Here is a 16,336-nt window from a genome sequence, read left to right as displayed (position 1 = left end):
TTAGATTATAATATTTGCAACTGGTCATCCGCAAGGATTATATGTCGTTCGAAATTTATTATTAGACGAACCAAATATAATTTTTCTTTCCAATCTGTTTCTCTTATTTTAATTCAGGATATGAGATAGCACAACTGTAATATATAACGTTATGACTAATGATACCGACATCGTATAATATCGTCATTGAGATCGTATTCATATAGTAGAAATATTGCAGAAGCAATTACCTCGAGCTGCACGCCGAAGAGGTCTCGCGATCGACCAGGTCTTGAGGTTTCTAACTCCTGCATTTCGGCTTCTCTCTCTGCCAGTCCCATTTCTCCAAAATATCTGGAACATAGAAATCAAGAACAATTAAATTTACTCGTAATCTCTTACTTTTCCGTCATACAAAATTCTAATTTAATTCGATCTAAAGTGTTACGTATATTCGTTGGCAGAAATAAAATCGTCGCTTTGTTCTTGTTCGTGTCTATACAAAAGAACCGCGATTATTCGAACTGATAACATATGCAAAAGACTTATTTATTTTATAAATATTAATGTTAACCACACAGAAACAAAGTTTATCGAATTAAAATTCTTTCTTTTACAATCTGTCTTACGGAGGACTGTTCTTTCTAATTTTCCATTAATCGATATTCCGATAATCGATCGTCCCATTAATCAACGTTTTGCTAATCGAGGTTCTACATGCAGAAAATAAGAGGTAAATACGAAATTGTTGAAAGGTTATGATGTAAAAGGAATTGAAAGGTAACTTATTCCGATATATGTACGTGTACGTATACACGATGAAATGTATTATTCAGTGGTAACTAAAAAGATTACAAACTAGGAGCCCATACATAGATTAAATCTACGCAGTCCTCGAAAGTGTGCATAACAGAACAGTAAGTCTGTACATAGTTTGGAGATCGATAGAGATCTATGTTGTTTCGCGAGATAGATCGAGATTCGGTTGATCTTTTGAAACTGGTGTTATATAGCAATGGAAGACAGGTTCTTCAGGTTGATTATTTGTATAGAACGTATGACTTGTATTGCAGTGAGACAGGTTGCATATTTCGTGTTATGCAACGTACATATTATCCAAATTCCTGTAATTAAACGTAACTTTTTATTGCAACGACTGAAATAAAAATTATAATAAGCTTTCTGTTATCATTGGATTGTTACAATGTGCTACATAAGCATTGAAAAAAATTGATTTACATAACGTTATAGAGTAGAGTGACTATGAGTTGTCTCAGTTTGCTCATAATTGATATGCATTCTATAAAATAACGCATGCTTTAAAATAAATTTGTAAATAAATTACCGCATCTATATCATATACGTGTACATAAAATATACGACATTTAGATACGTTGTATAATTATAACCACTGCTGTGGATTTGCAAATGGTAGAAAAGTTAAATCGTCATGAGTACGACATCACTGTGTTTAAAGTATTCGATTATATAAAGCGTTCCAGTCTTCGATGAAATTATAGACATTTTGAGAGTTATTCGTCGGAAGAATAATAATTGCTAAGAGCCATCAATTATTGATACCCATTATTGATTCGTCGTGAACAAATATTAGAAAGGAAAAATTCACAATGAATATAAATGAGGTACTAGAAGGGAAAAAGCTGTACAAACTACAAAATATTTCGTTGAACTTTAATAAAAATGATAAAATTAAATTTCAATAGAAAAATTTCTGTGTTTTCAAGTGTTCGGACACATCAAACATACGAACGGTGTTTATATCACCGACACCAAATTCGATCGATAATAAAACTCAGAAAACAACTAGAAGAGAAGCTGCGTAACGAGGGTCCGATCAGAGAGCGAGAGATTAAGTGGTTAAGTGAAACAACGCGCGAGTTTTGTACACATTGTTCGTCGGGATGAGTGGCCATGAATCATACGAGACAACGAGAGAACAATCCCTCGATGCTTGCAGGTGCAATTAAACGTCTCTAAACGTTGCGTGCCAAGCACAGCAGCAAATCAACTTCCTTCTTCCTTCTCTTCCCTATCTCGCTGTCTACCTCCGTTCGTTTCATTCGTTCCTTTTTTTTTTTTTTTTATTTTGTTACGGGGACTGTTCTTAATGCAATTAGAAGAAGATCGGCGCGCGGCAAAACCCACGCGAAAACTCGTAACAATACAATGCGTCTCGCGGAAACAATGGATGCACTTGGAGCTTCTCGTACGCGCATCGACCTTAACGATACCGCCGACAGCGAGATTATTCGGTAATTATTCGTAATTAATTTCGCGGTGACGTTCGAACGACTGCGACTGCCCGGCATTGTCTGGTGGCTTTCACTGAATTATTTTAATTGCGTTAAAACCGATCGGATGTTCGGAGAAGATATCGTGCAATTATGGAAATCGATGATCGGACCTACAAGTAGCATTGCGGATAAAGCTTTAACGAGGGAACGAAGATTTATCGATACGTATATACGTGTAAATATTTGCAACGTGAAAGTGATAAGTTGTTACATTAACCGTTTTGTTGGTTATTTCACTCTTTTATTGATTGTTGATTTAACAAAGTAATTATTAACAGAAGTTACGTTTGATTAAATTATCCTCCGATGCGTCGTAATTCTTTAAAAATTATACGGAAAAAAAGAATGTTTCAAGTAAGTAAATGTTAATAAGTTTGGTAATAATTATCTTAAATTATATAGCAATGTGATATTAAATGATTCGTTCCTGTAGTTTTTTATTGCGAAGAAGCAAGTTTTTCTAAATATCTGCAACGACAATTTATCACGTTATACGTGTATAGTTATGGATCGTTTATTTTTTTATAGTACAGGTAATAATACATTTTTTTAAATATATTATGGCCGTAATAAACATATAGATGGAAGATTAGATATGGAGTTTATTGTTTTTGTGTAATAAGAACGTATGAATATTTATTAGATGCAGAGAAAGATTTCACATTTTGTTTTACGATTTGCAGCAGTACGTCAGATTGAGATATCCTAGAGTTCTGTAGCGTGTTTATAGCGTCGGCATCAAATTTTTAAAATATCGTGTCGTTTGTCATTTTCTTCGCGATATTAACTCAGAAAAGCATCGTGAATACAATGGCAGTCGATAAAGTGCATATTCAACTCTGCAATGCCCTTGCATTTTAATCTAATAGAAACTATGCTGAAGTTGTTGAAATCATTCTTTTTCCTACTCTTGACGCCAATGCAGTAATATTGTATATATATTTTATGGAAAAAATATTTTTGATACTATTTTCCTTATAAACACTTCAGTAACTGATATTCCGATCGATTGATATATTGCGATCCCGATCTGCCATAAAAAAACGAAATTATATGATATATTGTATGATAATATGTAATTAATAGGTAATTTTATAGAATTAATTTTATACATACAATTAACTATCGTAAACTTTATTATACCCACAATAATTGTGAACTATTATACGACATTTCATGTAATTATATAACAGTATATAATTTAATACAAGAAAAGATGATCAGCAGAATAATCTTATAAATGCCTTCATAAATTCTTTCACTTCACAATGGCTTACTTCGCACCTTTTATACTTAACTTCGTCCGACGAAATCAAGGTGAATAACTCTATTCGATTTCGCAGTTTTAACGACTCTGTTTCGTGTAACCAACATGAAAATGTCAAGCTGTCGCGTTAGAAAACCTTCACCGTGGTACTGCGTCAGCGATTGCGTTACGACCGGTAGATACCGGCAATTAGATTCTTTTTGTATGAAAGTTTCGTTGGCTATTTATCATTTCGCGTTCAATCATACTTACCGCGAAATATCGTGGAATTATAAGACTAGCTTTCCGCTTAATCGCTAGAGAACCATCTACTAACATTAGCCTTGCCCCTCATCTAACGCACGATCCGCTTATTATATTGAAATGATGCGCACCGCAGCTCGGTTTTCCACCTTTCCGACCAGCTTGCGTCTGACGAAACGTTATTTTGCAACGAGAACCAGCCAAGTTTCATACGAGTCACCATCGGATATTTTATAGAATTTATTCTCTTGGACAATTCGTATGTTCGAAAGTGAATCGGCAAGGAACAACGTTGCGAAACTTTGGCGCGGAATTTCGTAAAGGAAGCAACATCGCTTCCTGGACGCATCCTACTGTTACGAGATCGAAGAATGTTAAAGAAGTAGAACGTACGATGATTCAGATTCTGGCGTGTTTCGACTTAAACTTATCATTTTACAATCGAATATTTTATACGGCAAATTTTCCCTTTATTATCCTTTGACGATGGAGTATGTTTACTCTACCGGTTTGGTAAAAAAGATTTGTTAACCAGTTTTATCGAAAACAAATATATTTGTACTTCATTCAATTAATAATTTGTAAAAGAACAATAACCTATTACATTTCGATGGATTGTTTAAATGCTACGAATTCGAGGATTAAGGTATTAACGAGGAACAACACCTTGATGTAATAGATTGATTTTATCGGAGCTTGGATCCGTAATCAAATTAGTTTTGGTGTCATTTCGAATTTTTATTCGCCTCTCCATCTAAAGCTTAAGAACATTTACACGGAAATTAGAAAGATTAATCAGTAGTTAGTTACGGCATTATATTCCTAAGCTTCTGAACTACTTGCGTTTGATTCGTTCGACCTTCGCTCTCTACGATTACTCATTCAAAACCTCGGAACACCTACTCGCGCATTTATCTTTATATTATCTACAAATCTACAAGTAAAATTTCTCTTAACATATTTACAATTTCATGTATTCTATAGTAATACTAATATATTATATGCCACCTTTTCGTCCAGACAAATACACCTACATAGATATTTATTTATGAACGGATCAACAAATTTGTACGATAATCTTTTTTAAGCGATCTAAATTACGATATAGCAATAACGCAACCGAGAACAAAGCAGAAAATATGTATTTCGTTGCCACATGTGAAATTTCACAAGCGCGTACAATTTTTCTGAATTAAATGAATAAACGTGAAGCGGTATTTATCGCACATTCACTTAAACGTAACATGATTCTAACATGAGTCGTATTTTGTTAATTATCGTTTCAACGGAAAAACGGAAAAAAACACGAAAATACGCTTCAAAATCGCACCAAACAAAGAAATTCCAGAAATACGAAAGAAATTATCACATCACTAACCACCATATATATCAATAAACCTTGATCGTAAATCAGAAAATAACGACGGCAGAATAAAATGTAAATATCAGACAGATAATTCCAGAAACACGAAAGAAATATGGTACCACAGTTCCAACTTGCTTGGTTAAATCCCAAATATTAAACACGAAACAGAAAGTAACAGTGACAGAATAAAGTACGAAAATACGCTTCGAAGTGGCACCAAACGGAAAATTCCAGAAACGTAAGATGCTCTAGCTAGTGCATGGTGGAAGAAGCGTGGGTTAGAGGCGGAAGTAAAGATGGTCCGGAGGTGGCAACGCTAACGGGATCACCGATACGGATCATTAGCGTCGACCGATGTACCTGCGAGCGTTCGACCGAACGCGACCACGAAATCGCTCGGGTTGTTCGGATCGCGACCAATCTTGAAATCAAGTTGGCTGCATCACGTTGCCGGAATTTTCGCGTTTCGTTTTCCATGCCGTGAGTCACTGTAACTGCTGTTGCGAGATCCAACCACCGAGTGGTTGCGACGGAATCGCAACTGAGCGCGTTAAAACGATTTACTGAAATTACCGGAGACTTCCTCCCTATCTTCCTTCTTGTAGCTTTCTCGTCGTTTTCGTTCCGAACGTCGTTTCGTTTCCTATTGGTCCGTCTCATTTCGTTGCGACAATCGTTTATGCAAATGAAAATTCGCCACGTTAATCGACGTGACCGCTTTTCGTTTAGAAACCTTCTCCTTTCTTCTTGTTCGTCTAATTGCAAATTGCGACTAAAAATGAGTGTTCGTGGAAATTCGAGTGTTCGTTAGGTTATTTAATTGTAAGGTATTTGGTATTGTTTTATATATTTTGTGGAACAGATATCGTTGATGATTCCTTACCAGGTAAATTGCAGAATACGAATTCTGAAATGATATAACTAACGCCAAACTGTATCGCTGATAATTTAATCCTATTGATAGGAAAGAGGCAAAGATACTTCTCTGAGACGATACTTCTCCAGATTGAAAGGAGTATTTGTTTAGGGAACTTACAATTAGGAATTTGATTCCTCTCGTCTCTGTACATTTATTATTGCTAATTATGGAGATTAAAGTTGTCGCAATTAAAAAGAAGTTCATTCGCAAAAGGATCTATTTCTTTATTGATAGATTTCCACTATCTCTGTTCAAACAAAACGATATACGAATCGTGTATTTTATAAAATTCGAAAAATTCTTCTCAGAACATAGATTCGATCCAATCGATTGTTTCAATGATAAAGGTTTATTTGCTGAGGAATATTTTCTCGTTATTAAATAAAGAAATATTTGCAATATTTCTGCCAAAATGGATCCAGTATTAAATTATTCTAGTTTAATAATCAATTAATAAATAAGTATTTTCTCCAATCTCTTGCCAAGAAAATACAAATGTCATATATTTTAAAGGATTCCAAAAATGCTTTATAAAATCGGATATTAATCGACGGAGTTTTAGGAAAGGTCCATTGCAGGACTACATTGCAAAAGAACGTGTTCTCCAACAATGTTGCAAGAATTCTCGTTTAATCCACCATACTTAACCCAAACCACTAACTATCCTCCGTATTGTTAAATACCTTGTATTTCGAATAACCAATTTCAACCATTATTTCGCCACTTCGATATTCTTCGCACCTTTTACAAACTCGATACTCCTATTTCCAACACCCCATCAACGATACCTGAAATATTAACAAATCGACAGAAAAATCCAACGCTCTCGGAGAATCAATCCCTCCACACCATCAATCAAACTCACATCAGAATCATTCGGGGCACACCCACTCAACACGCGATTCGTCACGCGTTCGTTTCTCCGCCAGAAGTGCGCAAAAGGGGTTGAGACCGATGTTGACGCGTGAATTCAAAACACGCGTTGCCACGACGCTCCGGAAGCGAACAGGCCTCGTTATCGATTACAGGAAAAATTCTTTGTCATCAACGACCACTTCTACATATAAGGTGTCCCATGAAAATAAAAACCGAATAAATCCACCAATATGTCTGACGGAACATTGCGAATCTGAACGAAAGATCGTGTGTGCCTATCGTAAATCAAACTGAGCAACTCTACATTCCGTAAGTTTGTCAATTTTCTTACCCGAAAATGTGATTAGTCTTGAACTTCTTAGGAAAACAAATTATTTATTTTCGTAAGTTTATTTCTTGGAACAAACTGACATAAGCGTGCGTGAATTTCACGGAAATTCATAAAAATGATTTAACCTTCCATACATTCTTCTTCGCTTTTCAATTTATGCGGTTGATCGATATAGCTTCCGATTCGTTTGCTTTCCAGATAATTCTTCTTTACTTTGCCCAAGCGAAGAGTCGTTTTTCTTTTTTCCTAGGACACGTTGTACATGTGTCTAATATGAGAACGTCGATGTGCGCCTTTCCTTATCAAGACCACGTGTCAAACTGTACACGGATGGCAGTGGACAAAGTCAACGTTAGTTAGTCGAACATCGATCGTCGGAGCTGTCCTTTCTCCCAACGAAGATAATAATTAAAGTTCCAACGTCGGTGGCGTTTTGAACGGTTCCCCCCTCATCCCCGTTCCTGTCGTGTAAACAGGCCACGTACTACGCGTTTCAAGCCGCCCACGATGGATAAATAATAAGCAGCAATAACAACCTGCCAGGTAGTACGCGGCTTGCGCGTTATTACGTGCTGCTTTTATCTACCAGCGGGATCTCCAAGAGCTGTATCGCACCACCCTTCTTTCGTTTCGCTCACTTATCAACTTTTACCACGTGGAGACCCAGCCAGAACATCGCTGTTTGGTTTACGGCCGAGATTTGAGGAGACGCTTTTCGTTTTTAATCCTGCTATGATCCTTTTCATCTTTCTTCCTTTCTTTTTCGTATAATTGAGCTCGAGCTTTATTAACCCTTTGAAAGAAAGAGCAACTTCACTTATAAATGCGTTGCATTATTGGGAAGATTTTAGAAGTAGCGATTACTTCGAAGTTTCCTAAGGTAGCTAAATTGTGAATAACAGTTAGGAAAAGTTAAAAATTCGAGAGTAGAAGATTTTGAGAAAAATGATACTTAAATAATAATTACAATTAATTCGAGGTATAACGGCTTAAAATATAATTCTACATTCACGACATACACGAATAATTAACGAAATTTGCATCAGGATAAGAAATTTGTACGTTCATCGACGCTGTAAAGGTATACCGCATACAGTTGCTATAATTCAATTATATATTTAAACATAACATTAATAACACGATTAAACATTCGAAAATTGAGATAGTATATTTAATTCCAACACTCGATAAAATAGGTAGGTGCCACGGCTAAAACTCGTTAGTTGAATAATTCCAATATTACGTCAGCATCATGGTCCACTTCGATTTCCCTGTCAAGCGACAAAAATGTTTCCATTTCCGACAAACGAGCACGCGCTCGGGAAAATTCGTGAAAACTTGAAAATCTTGATTCGAATCTACTACTATCGATCGCATAATACACCGTATTTACAAGTGGCTGCTCGGGGCCGCGTGGTCGAGCTATCGCGATCGGTTGTCAGCGCGAAATTTCAGACGAAATGTAGGAAGGTTAGTAGTAACAGCAAGGAATATTTATTCCAAGAATTACGGGAGCTGTATTAGCGTGCACTCGTCCAGACAGGTTCCACGAAGGTGCATAGGCGGCTCTTATGCACGCGATGCAGTTCGTTACGTTAAAGCGGAGCATGTAAATGAGTCTACACGAGCTCTCCTCTTCTTTTTTCTTTTTTTTTTTTTTTTCGCGAACAGGTAGCCTACGAAGGGAAAAAGCAATCGGAATGCGCGTATATTTTTTTGTCTAATTAACTTTATACGATGCTACCGGTGTTGTACCTCGAAATTAATCTCGAGAGAGAAAAATAACGAGGCTTTCAGAAAGGATCACCGTTTCCAGTAAATTATTTGAATGTTTAGGCTGTATTTGTCAAGAGTTTCATTAACGGAGAGAGTAACGAGGAATTCTTATTATGACACTGGTCTTTCTGGAAGTAATTTTTGGAATCGAGAAAAAAAAGGAAGAGAAGGAAAGTAAAATTCATAGAAATTTCTGTTTCAATAAAATTTGGTATCTGTTCTATTTTATAGAATGAAATTTGGTATTAATAGCTGCTAGCTAAATTAATCAGTTATTTCCGTATGGAATACGATCAGAAGATACGTATAGCGTTCAAAGATACAAAATATCGAAATTAAAATACCTGTTATAATATTCGATAGGTGAAGAAAATTTTCCATTTAGGTTCCATTCTTTTAGTTCTGTTTATAAAAATATGAAATTACGTAAATATATGTAATTTAATCACCATATAAGGGAAAGGCTTTATAAGGCTTTTAAATTAGATAATCGAAATACACATAGCTGATAAAACTTTTGTATTTAATAAAAATGTAAGTTTACAGTCTTCTTGAGATCGTTGACTAACTTTCTACTTATCTTCGCTGTTTTCTTTTTTAGTTAGCGATTGGTAAACGTGAACACGTTTTCACTATTGTCCTTCTGCACGTCAACGTGTCTCACAATTCTTACGTTTAAAGATATACAAGAAATCATAGTATTGCAACACGTTTCTGTTCGTCGGGTTTCCTCCGCTTTTATTGCTGAAGCTAGTTAAACAAATCGAGATACATAACAATTTCAGTATACACCTGCAATTTCTTTTCATTTCTTTTAATCAAACTTACTGTTTGATCACTATTAAAGAACAAAGAGTATAATTGTAGGAAATCGTAAAATCTTCACCTATGCTTCTTATTCGCAAATTCCCAAATCGCACTTGTACGACGTCCACTAATTAATCCAACGAATTATCAGTGACCGACAAGAGATTCGATCGATCGGTGCTCCTCGAAGGACTCGACGCTACTCAGCAATGCTCGAGGATGACTCATCCGCTTGAACTCACACGAAATGACTTCCTCTCGTATATACCTGGCGGCGTTCCGTTTCGACGCGGAGGATCACTGAATCGCGCCGCGGAATCGCGATTCGCTCGCGTGGCGAAACACGTCCCGACTGTTTCCAATCGACTGGACTGCCGAGTGGAAATTAACACGAAATTCGATTTGTTACGGGCTTGGTAATCCGGCGCGGTTTCTGCTCACCGGAAATCGTGCGCGGCTTATCGAGCTCTGATGGACAGATCACCTCGAAGGCAAGTAATTAGAAGATTATTAAGCGTTATTAAGCGTAATTCTTACGAGATGAAGACGCGCAAGGAAGTTGAAAAGGCGATGTTGCGAGAGTGCCGGAGAAATCGAGAAACACGAGAACACGTTTTGCATTTTCTTGCCTGAAGTTTTAGAAGCTTTTCAGCATTCGGTAGTTTGATATCGATCATTGATAAGTGGCAACCGTTGGTAATTTTTCATTTTTCATTTTCGTCCATTTCTCATTTACCGTTGTCCTTGATGTCGGACCGATATAACGGTAAAGAATCAATATAATCAGCAGATAAATAATTGAACTGCAAATTTTTTTATTAGGAATAAATAAGAGATGGAATATATATTTTTGTGTATTTAGGTATAAGATTCTTTGAAAATGTTTGGTATGTTGAATGGCAGCATTGGAATTTTGATAGAAATCAGATGATTTCTTTTTCCAGTTTTAGATTGGAATAATTCATTTACAGATACATTAAATCATATGTATACAAACGTGTTAATGTTAATGCGTTAACTTTAAGCGAGAGATTGAGCTATAGTTACTTGTCTTTCATTTATGTAAGTTTATACTGAATGAATTTAAAAAAATACGGTCATTGAAATTCCTGTTCCAATTTGATAAGGATCGGTTAAAATTATTAGCAATAGAATACAGGAAAAACATATAAAGAGCGTGAAAAATAGCGCAGATATCTTCATCGTAACGTCGTTATATCGTACATATGATAACTCATAAAATAAATCTGTTTTATATCAACTTTTAACAACAATATTAATGTAAACTCGATACAGTGGTTGAATAATATCGAGTTTATGTTCATAATTGAATAGTCAAATTTTGGTACCTTGATTTTTATGATATTCGTTGGCGTTATATCCACTGAGAATTTTTATTCATTTATGAGAGATTTAGAAATGGTGAAAATTTAACTCAATTTTTACATATGGCAATTTTCATGATCTCTATTGGCATTATAACCGGACAGATTTGCATGCATTTATACAAAATAACCGTACAAGCGTAAAAGTTCATAAAATGTATTCTCATTTAAACTATAGCGATTTCTGCCGATTATTGCAAAGACAAAAAGGATCGAATCGTACAACAACACAACTGTAAAAAATAAATTTTTAATGTAACATTAAAAGGACCATAAATTATAGATGGTACCAAATAAGAAATTAGAAAACCATCGATTTAATCAACCCTGACATACATTTGAAGGAATGCGTTTCCCTACTAGTGAAAACGAAAGACCGTTCCGCTTGAAGATGACGGTCAACGAACGAACGATGCACGCTGAGTGCAAAATAAGAGGGAAACGACAGAATTGTCCGACTTCTCCGAACGAGTCGAGTCCATTTGTGTGTCGTCAGGCTCGATTCCACTGCGCCAGATACCTAATCCTCTCACCTCGTTGCCTTTGGTTCACGGATCAGATTCCATCGAACAGCATTTGCATGTTTCCTAGTTCCGTGTTCGACACAGTGTATCGTTTGCATGCTCGTTTCATTTTCTTTTCGAACGCAATCAGGTTCTCACAGTGAAATTTATAAAAATCAAATAGTGGTTGATCTTTGTTTTACAAAAAAGTGAAATAATATCAAAGTAATTTAATTCAAGATATGTATTACCTATCGGAGTCATTATGTGCTTCGTAGAAATCATTTTTAGTGTTCTTAAATTATAGCAGGTTCCGGTATGAGCTAAAAAAGCTAATATCTAAGTCCCCTGAAATATTTATATAAATGTATATTTCGCTAATTATACGATTAGCGTTTCTACGTTGTCATTACATTAACTTTCTAAACACATTACGGTATTGGAAATCGACACGAAGAGTTATAAATATAAAAGCTTGATAAATATCCTAGAATTTTTGTGGGTCTTTTAAATTCCCAGAAGAAGGAAAATTAAGCTTGAACATACATAACCACCTTGTCTATTAAGGATTAATCTATCTAATTGATCTGCTAGATCTGGTATATGATACTTTAATCGCCAACGTGTTAGTTCTAATTTGAAACAACTAATCTCAAAATAGCGATATAAAAGCACGCATTAATCTAAAATAAAAATATAATCGTCCTATTAAACGAACAGAGTCACCTCCTAAAGACATACATGACACATACCAATAATCTTCTTTTTTCTTCGCTCGGTGTTATCATAAAAATATTGAAAACGTGCGACAAATTAGAAACGATAAAAGCGATTCGACTATTACACGCGTTCGCATCCGGAAAGGAGACTCAAGTCCCACTCCGGACCCGCGATACTCCGCGAGAACACTGTGCAAACATTTTTCACCGTGAAACGACTTCCGGCGTGCTGGTTCGCCGAACGGAACGAGCTATTATGGCGACCGATGAACTTCGAAAGTGCAACGAATGTTCGCCGTAAACTCCGTCGCCTTTATCACAGTCTGCGTATCGTAGCGCTCTGTGTCTAACACTGTTGCTTTTGTTCGTAATTAAGAGTAATTAGACGTGCCACCGATGTAACTTGCTAGGTGCGAGCGTATAATTACTTGTAAAAAGGCGGATGAAATGGCCGCAGCTTAATAAAGCATGTCATTATCTTTGTCTTTCTCCTTTTCTCTATCTTGCCCCATCTTTTGACCGTTCTCTCGACACTTTTTCTCGCATGTGCGCTCTTTTATTTCCGGCAGAGATGTGAGACGAGCGTGCAGAATCGAGGCGCCTTTACGGCCCTACCCCCTTTGAACGATTCTTTTTGCCATTTTTTTTTTTTTTTTTTTCGTCTTTTAACCTCTCCCGCTATTCTTTCCATCCGTTTCTCTTTTAGAGTTTTGATGGGGCGATTGTTTGATCTAATTCGATCATTAGCGTATTTGTTATTGAACGTTTTAGAAGAAACTGCACGTTAGAAAAGTGTAAGCTTCTGCATAAGCATAAGAATTTGCGGTGTTTGTCTTGAAACTTACTCCGTCTTACTGCGTGACAGTGATGAAAAATACTCTTTTTGATATAAGATGTTTTACAATAAAAGGAACAATCGGGAATATGAAATTAAATTATGCGTGTAAGATGTTTTAAAGATGTTAAATAAAATAAGGAGGATTGTACAAAGTACCGGGTAATTAATCTGTATGCGAATATTTTATCGTAAATGTTCATTAATTCGCATTCGTAATATCTTCGCATGCTTTTCTGTTCCTCTTCTCCTTCTTCTTCTCTTTCTACAATTAGCAACTTTACTTGTTAGCTGCTTCCTTTGTTTTTTTCTGAACTCAATCACCAGTGTGAAGAAAAAATGCAAGGCCATTAATAATATCGCGATACGACCTTAAGATTGCACTAAAATTAGTTGTAGAAAGGAAACACGATATCAAAAGTGAAAATTTATAAATATTAAATATTTCGTTATGTTACCTTAAAGTCAAATTTATTACCACAAGAACGATGAATTAAGAAATTTCGTCTTGGAATTAAAAGCTCGATACGTTACATGGTAAAATTACAGAAAAAGGGAAATTAATTTTAACGACGCTTGATTTATACCTTGCTTTTCTATCTATGAAAACTTTGCACATAAATTAATTCACCAGAAGCTTTTGATTTTAAAGTGACACACGATGCTCATAACTCATCCTTCATAAAGATTCAGATATCCTGGCCACTATAAATCTTTATCATTTCTGCTTGAATACTAAATTATTTCTCTGGTATGACAGAACAAAGCACAGACTGCTTCCGCGATAAATCTTTTTCTCTGAAAATATATGACCAAAAATTCTATTTAAATCTAATGGTAATCCTTTTATTTACATGGAACAGTTTATCGTAAATATATGCTGAGTGACCCATAAAAAAGTCTTCGGTTCTACGTATTTTTAACTACATACTATTTAACACGTTCTGTATTTCCATATTCAAATGCAATAATGGAACTATTATACATGCACATATGGAGCAACGATCTTTCTCACCATAGTGTCCGAGTATTGATAAGCATCGCAATAAATTTGCATAAAAATCCGTAGTTTAATAACAGCCAATTATTAACACCAAATCTACCTATGCTTCTTTTAAATTTCTTTCAACTACAGTGAACGGCCAGTTCCGAGAATTCGGCCGCTTATTCCGACAAATTTTTGTGAAAGCACTTAAGCTACCGAATTACAGCGTGCGAACGATGCCGAGTGCATGAACCCTTGTTGTCAACGAGCCGTACGAGACCAGCTTCTGGCTGAGCAAACAAAAACTGCATAACTGTGCAGCGCACGTGCCGGTTGAGAAGTGCGATTAACATGACCGGTAACGGCAAGTGGGTCACGACTACGCTTGGATAAAGTCGACCGATCAAGAACACTGGCCGATCCGTGACCTAGACGCCTCGACATTAACCCGCCACGGTCTATTCTTTTCCAATGTGATCCTTTCGTGATCGTCGCGCGATTGATGCACGATTATGGACATCGAAAGTCCTACGATGATGACATCGTTGAAAATGATAGTAATTACAGATGCACAGAAATGGATCGATCTTGGAGAAAATCGTTTCTATTGGTTTCGGTATATGGTATGGAACGAGTGGACGTAGAAGATGCAACGACTTAGAATCGTGTTACGTCGAATTTATTTTGATGTAACTTTCCGATTTATCCTTTTGTATGATTTGACTGAGACTAACTTGTCATTGAATACTTTGTATATCTTACAGGTGGAGCCTGTATGTTAGTAATCGCTTGAAATGTTAGGTGTCTGAAAAAATGTTTGAGTCTTTATGCAATGAATTTATTAAATCATTGAGTTTAAGAGTATGAAGTCTCTGAAGAAGGATGATGTTGCTCGGGTTATTCGTAAATTATTTCAGCTCAATAGAATCAATAAATCAATTAGAATGCATCAAATAATGTGCATAGCCGTATTAGAGAAACAGTAAGAACATGCTGAAATATTTACAAATAATTTCAACATAAAACGATGCGTTTCGACAAAATTCCTTCTCAAAATTATTAAAAATTGGATTTAACTTTTTGTAACGCGAACAGTCACGGACATTGAAACGTTTTATCTATCAGATTATGGAAAAAGATCTCTACCAGATAACATCGTAATCCTCGCACAGAGGAAATGCAACGTAACATTCGTAATGCTTGCATAATCCAAGTGCACGCGATCGTCCATAAATCGCTCAATCTTTCTGTTCGAGATATTATTTATGGCCAGAGTTGTATTTTCACCGCTTACACCCACGGAGGTTTAGCTGTCAATCCTTTACGTGAGATTACGACGAGCTGTCGCGAAGATACGTCGCACAGTAGTTCAGAATAAAAGAAAGTATCTCTTTGATTATTAAGTAAACATATATTTTTCATTATAATTCCGTCGTTACGTCGTACAATGGACCAGAAGGAAAAAGTTATTTTTGGACGTTAAGTAGACAGAGTTTTTTTTATTATAATTCTATTGTCGAGCCACAGAATGACTGAGTATAGAAAAGAATGATTCTGTTTAGCGTTGAGTAAAAATTGTCATAGCAATTCTATTATTACATCGCATAGTATTTCGGAAAGTTGCTTCCTTTTTTCTTAACCTTAAGCAAATAGATGTTTTTCTAAATTTGCCTAAATTATGTATGAAGTTGTTCGATTTATTGTTTAATATTTTATTATTATATATTGATAAAAAATAATTATCTCCGTACTAAGTAATAAAATCTGAATCACTATGTGTCGGTAAATCGGGGAAAAATTAAAGGAGTGGCTAAATCGGAACGATCTATGGTCGATCATGACGAAACGATTTTATTTCGCACTATATATTATTTGCTGTTTAGTAGATACAATGAAAAGTTCAGTCGTAAATTCGAATTGTAGAAGGAGCATGGAATTGATAGGTTAGTGGGAAATTGTAGAGTAATTTATGGTGTGAAGCATAAAACGTAACAGGTGTTCTCTATGAAATAACCCGTTTGCGTGGTAGT

Source organism: Bombus bifarius, unplaced genomic scaffold (genome assembly GCF_011952205.1).
Source record: "Bombus bifarius isolate JDL3187 unplaced genomic scaffold, Bbif_JDL3187 scf7180000007966, whole genome shotgun sequence".
Classification (NCBI taxonomy): Eukaryota; Metazoa; Arthropoda; class Insecta; order Hymenoptera; family Apidae; genus Bombus; species Bombus bifarius.
This window is presented reverse-complemented; position numbering follows the sequence as displayed.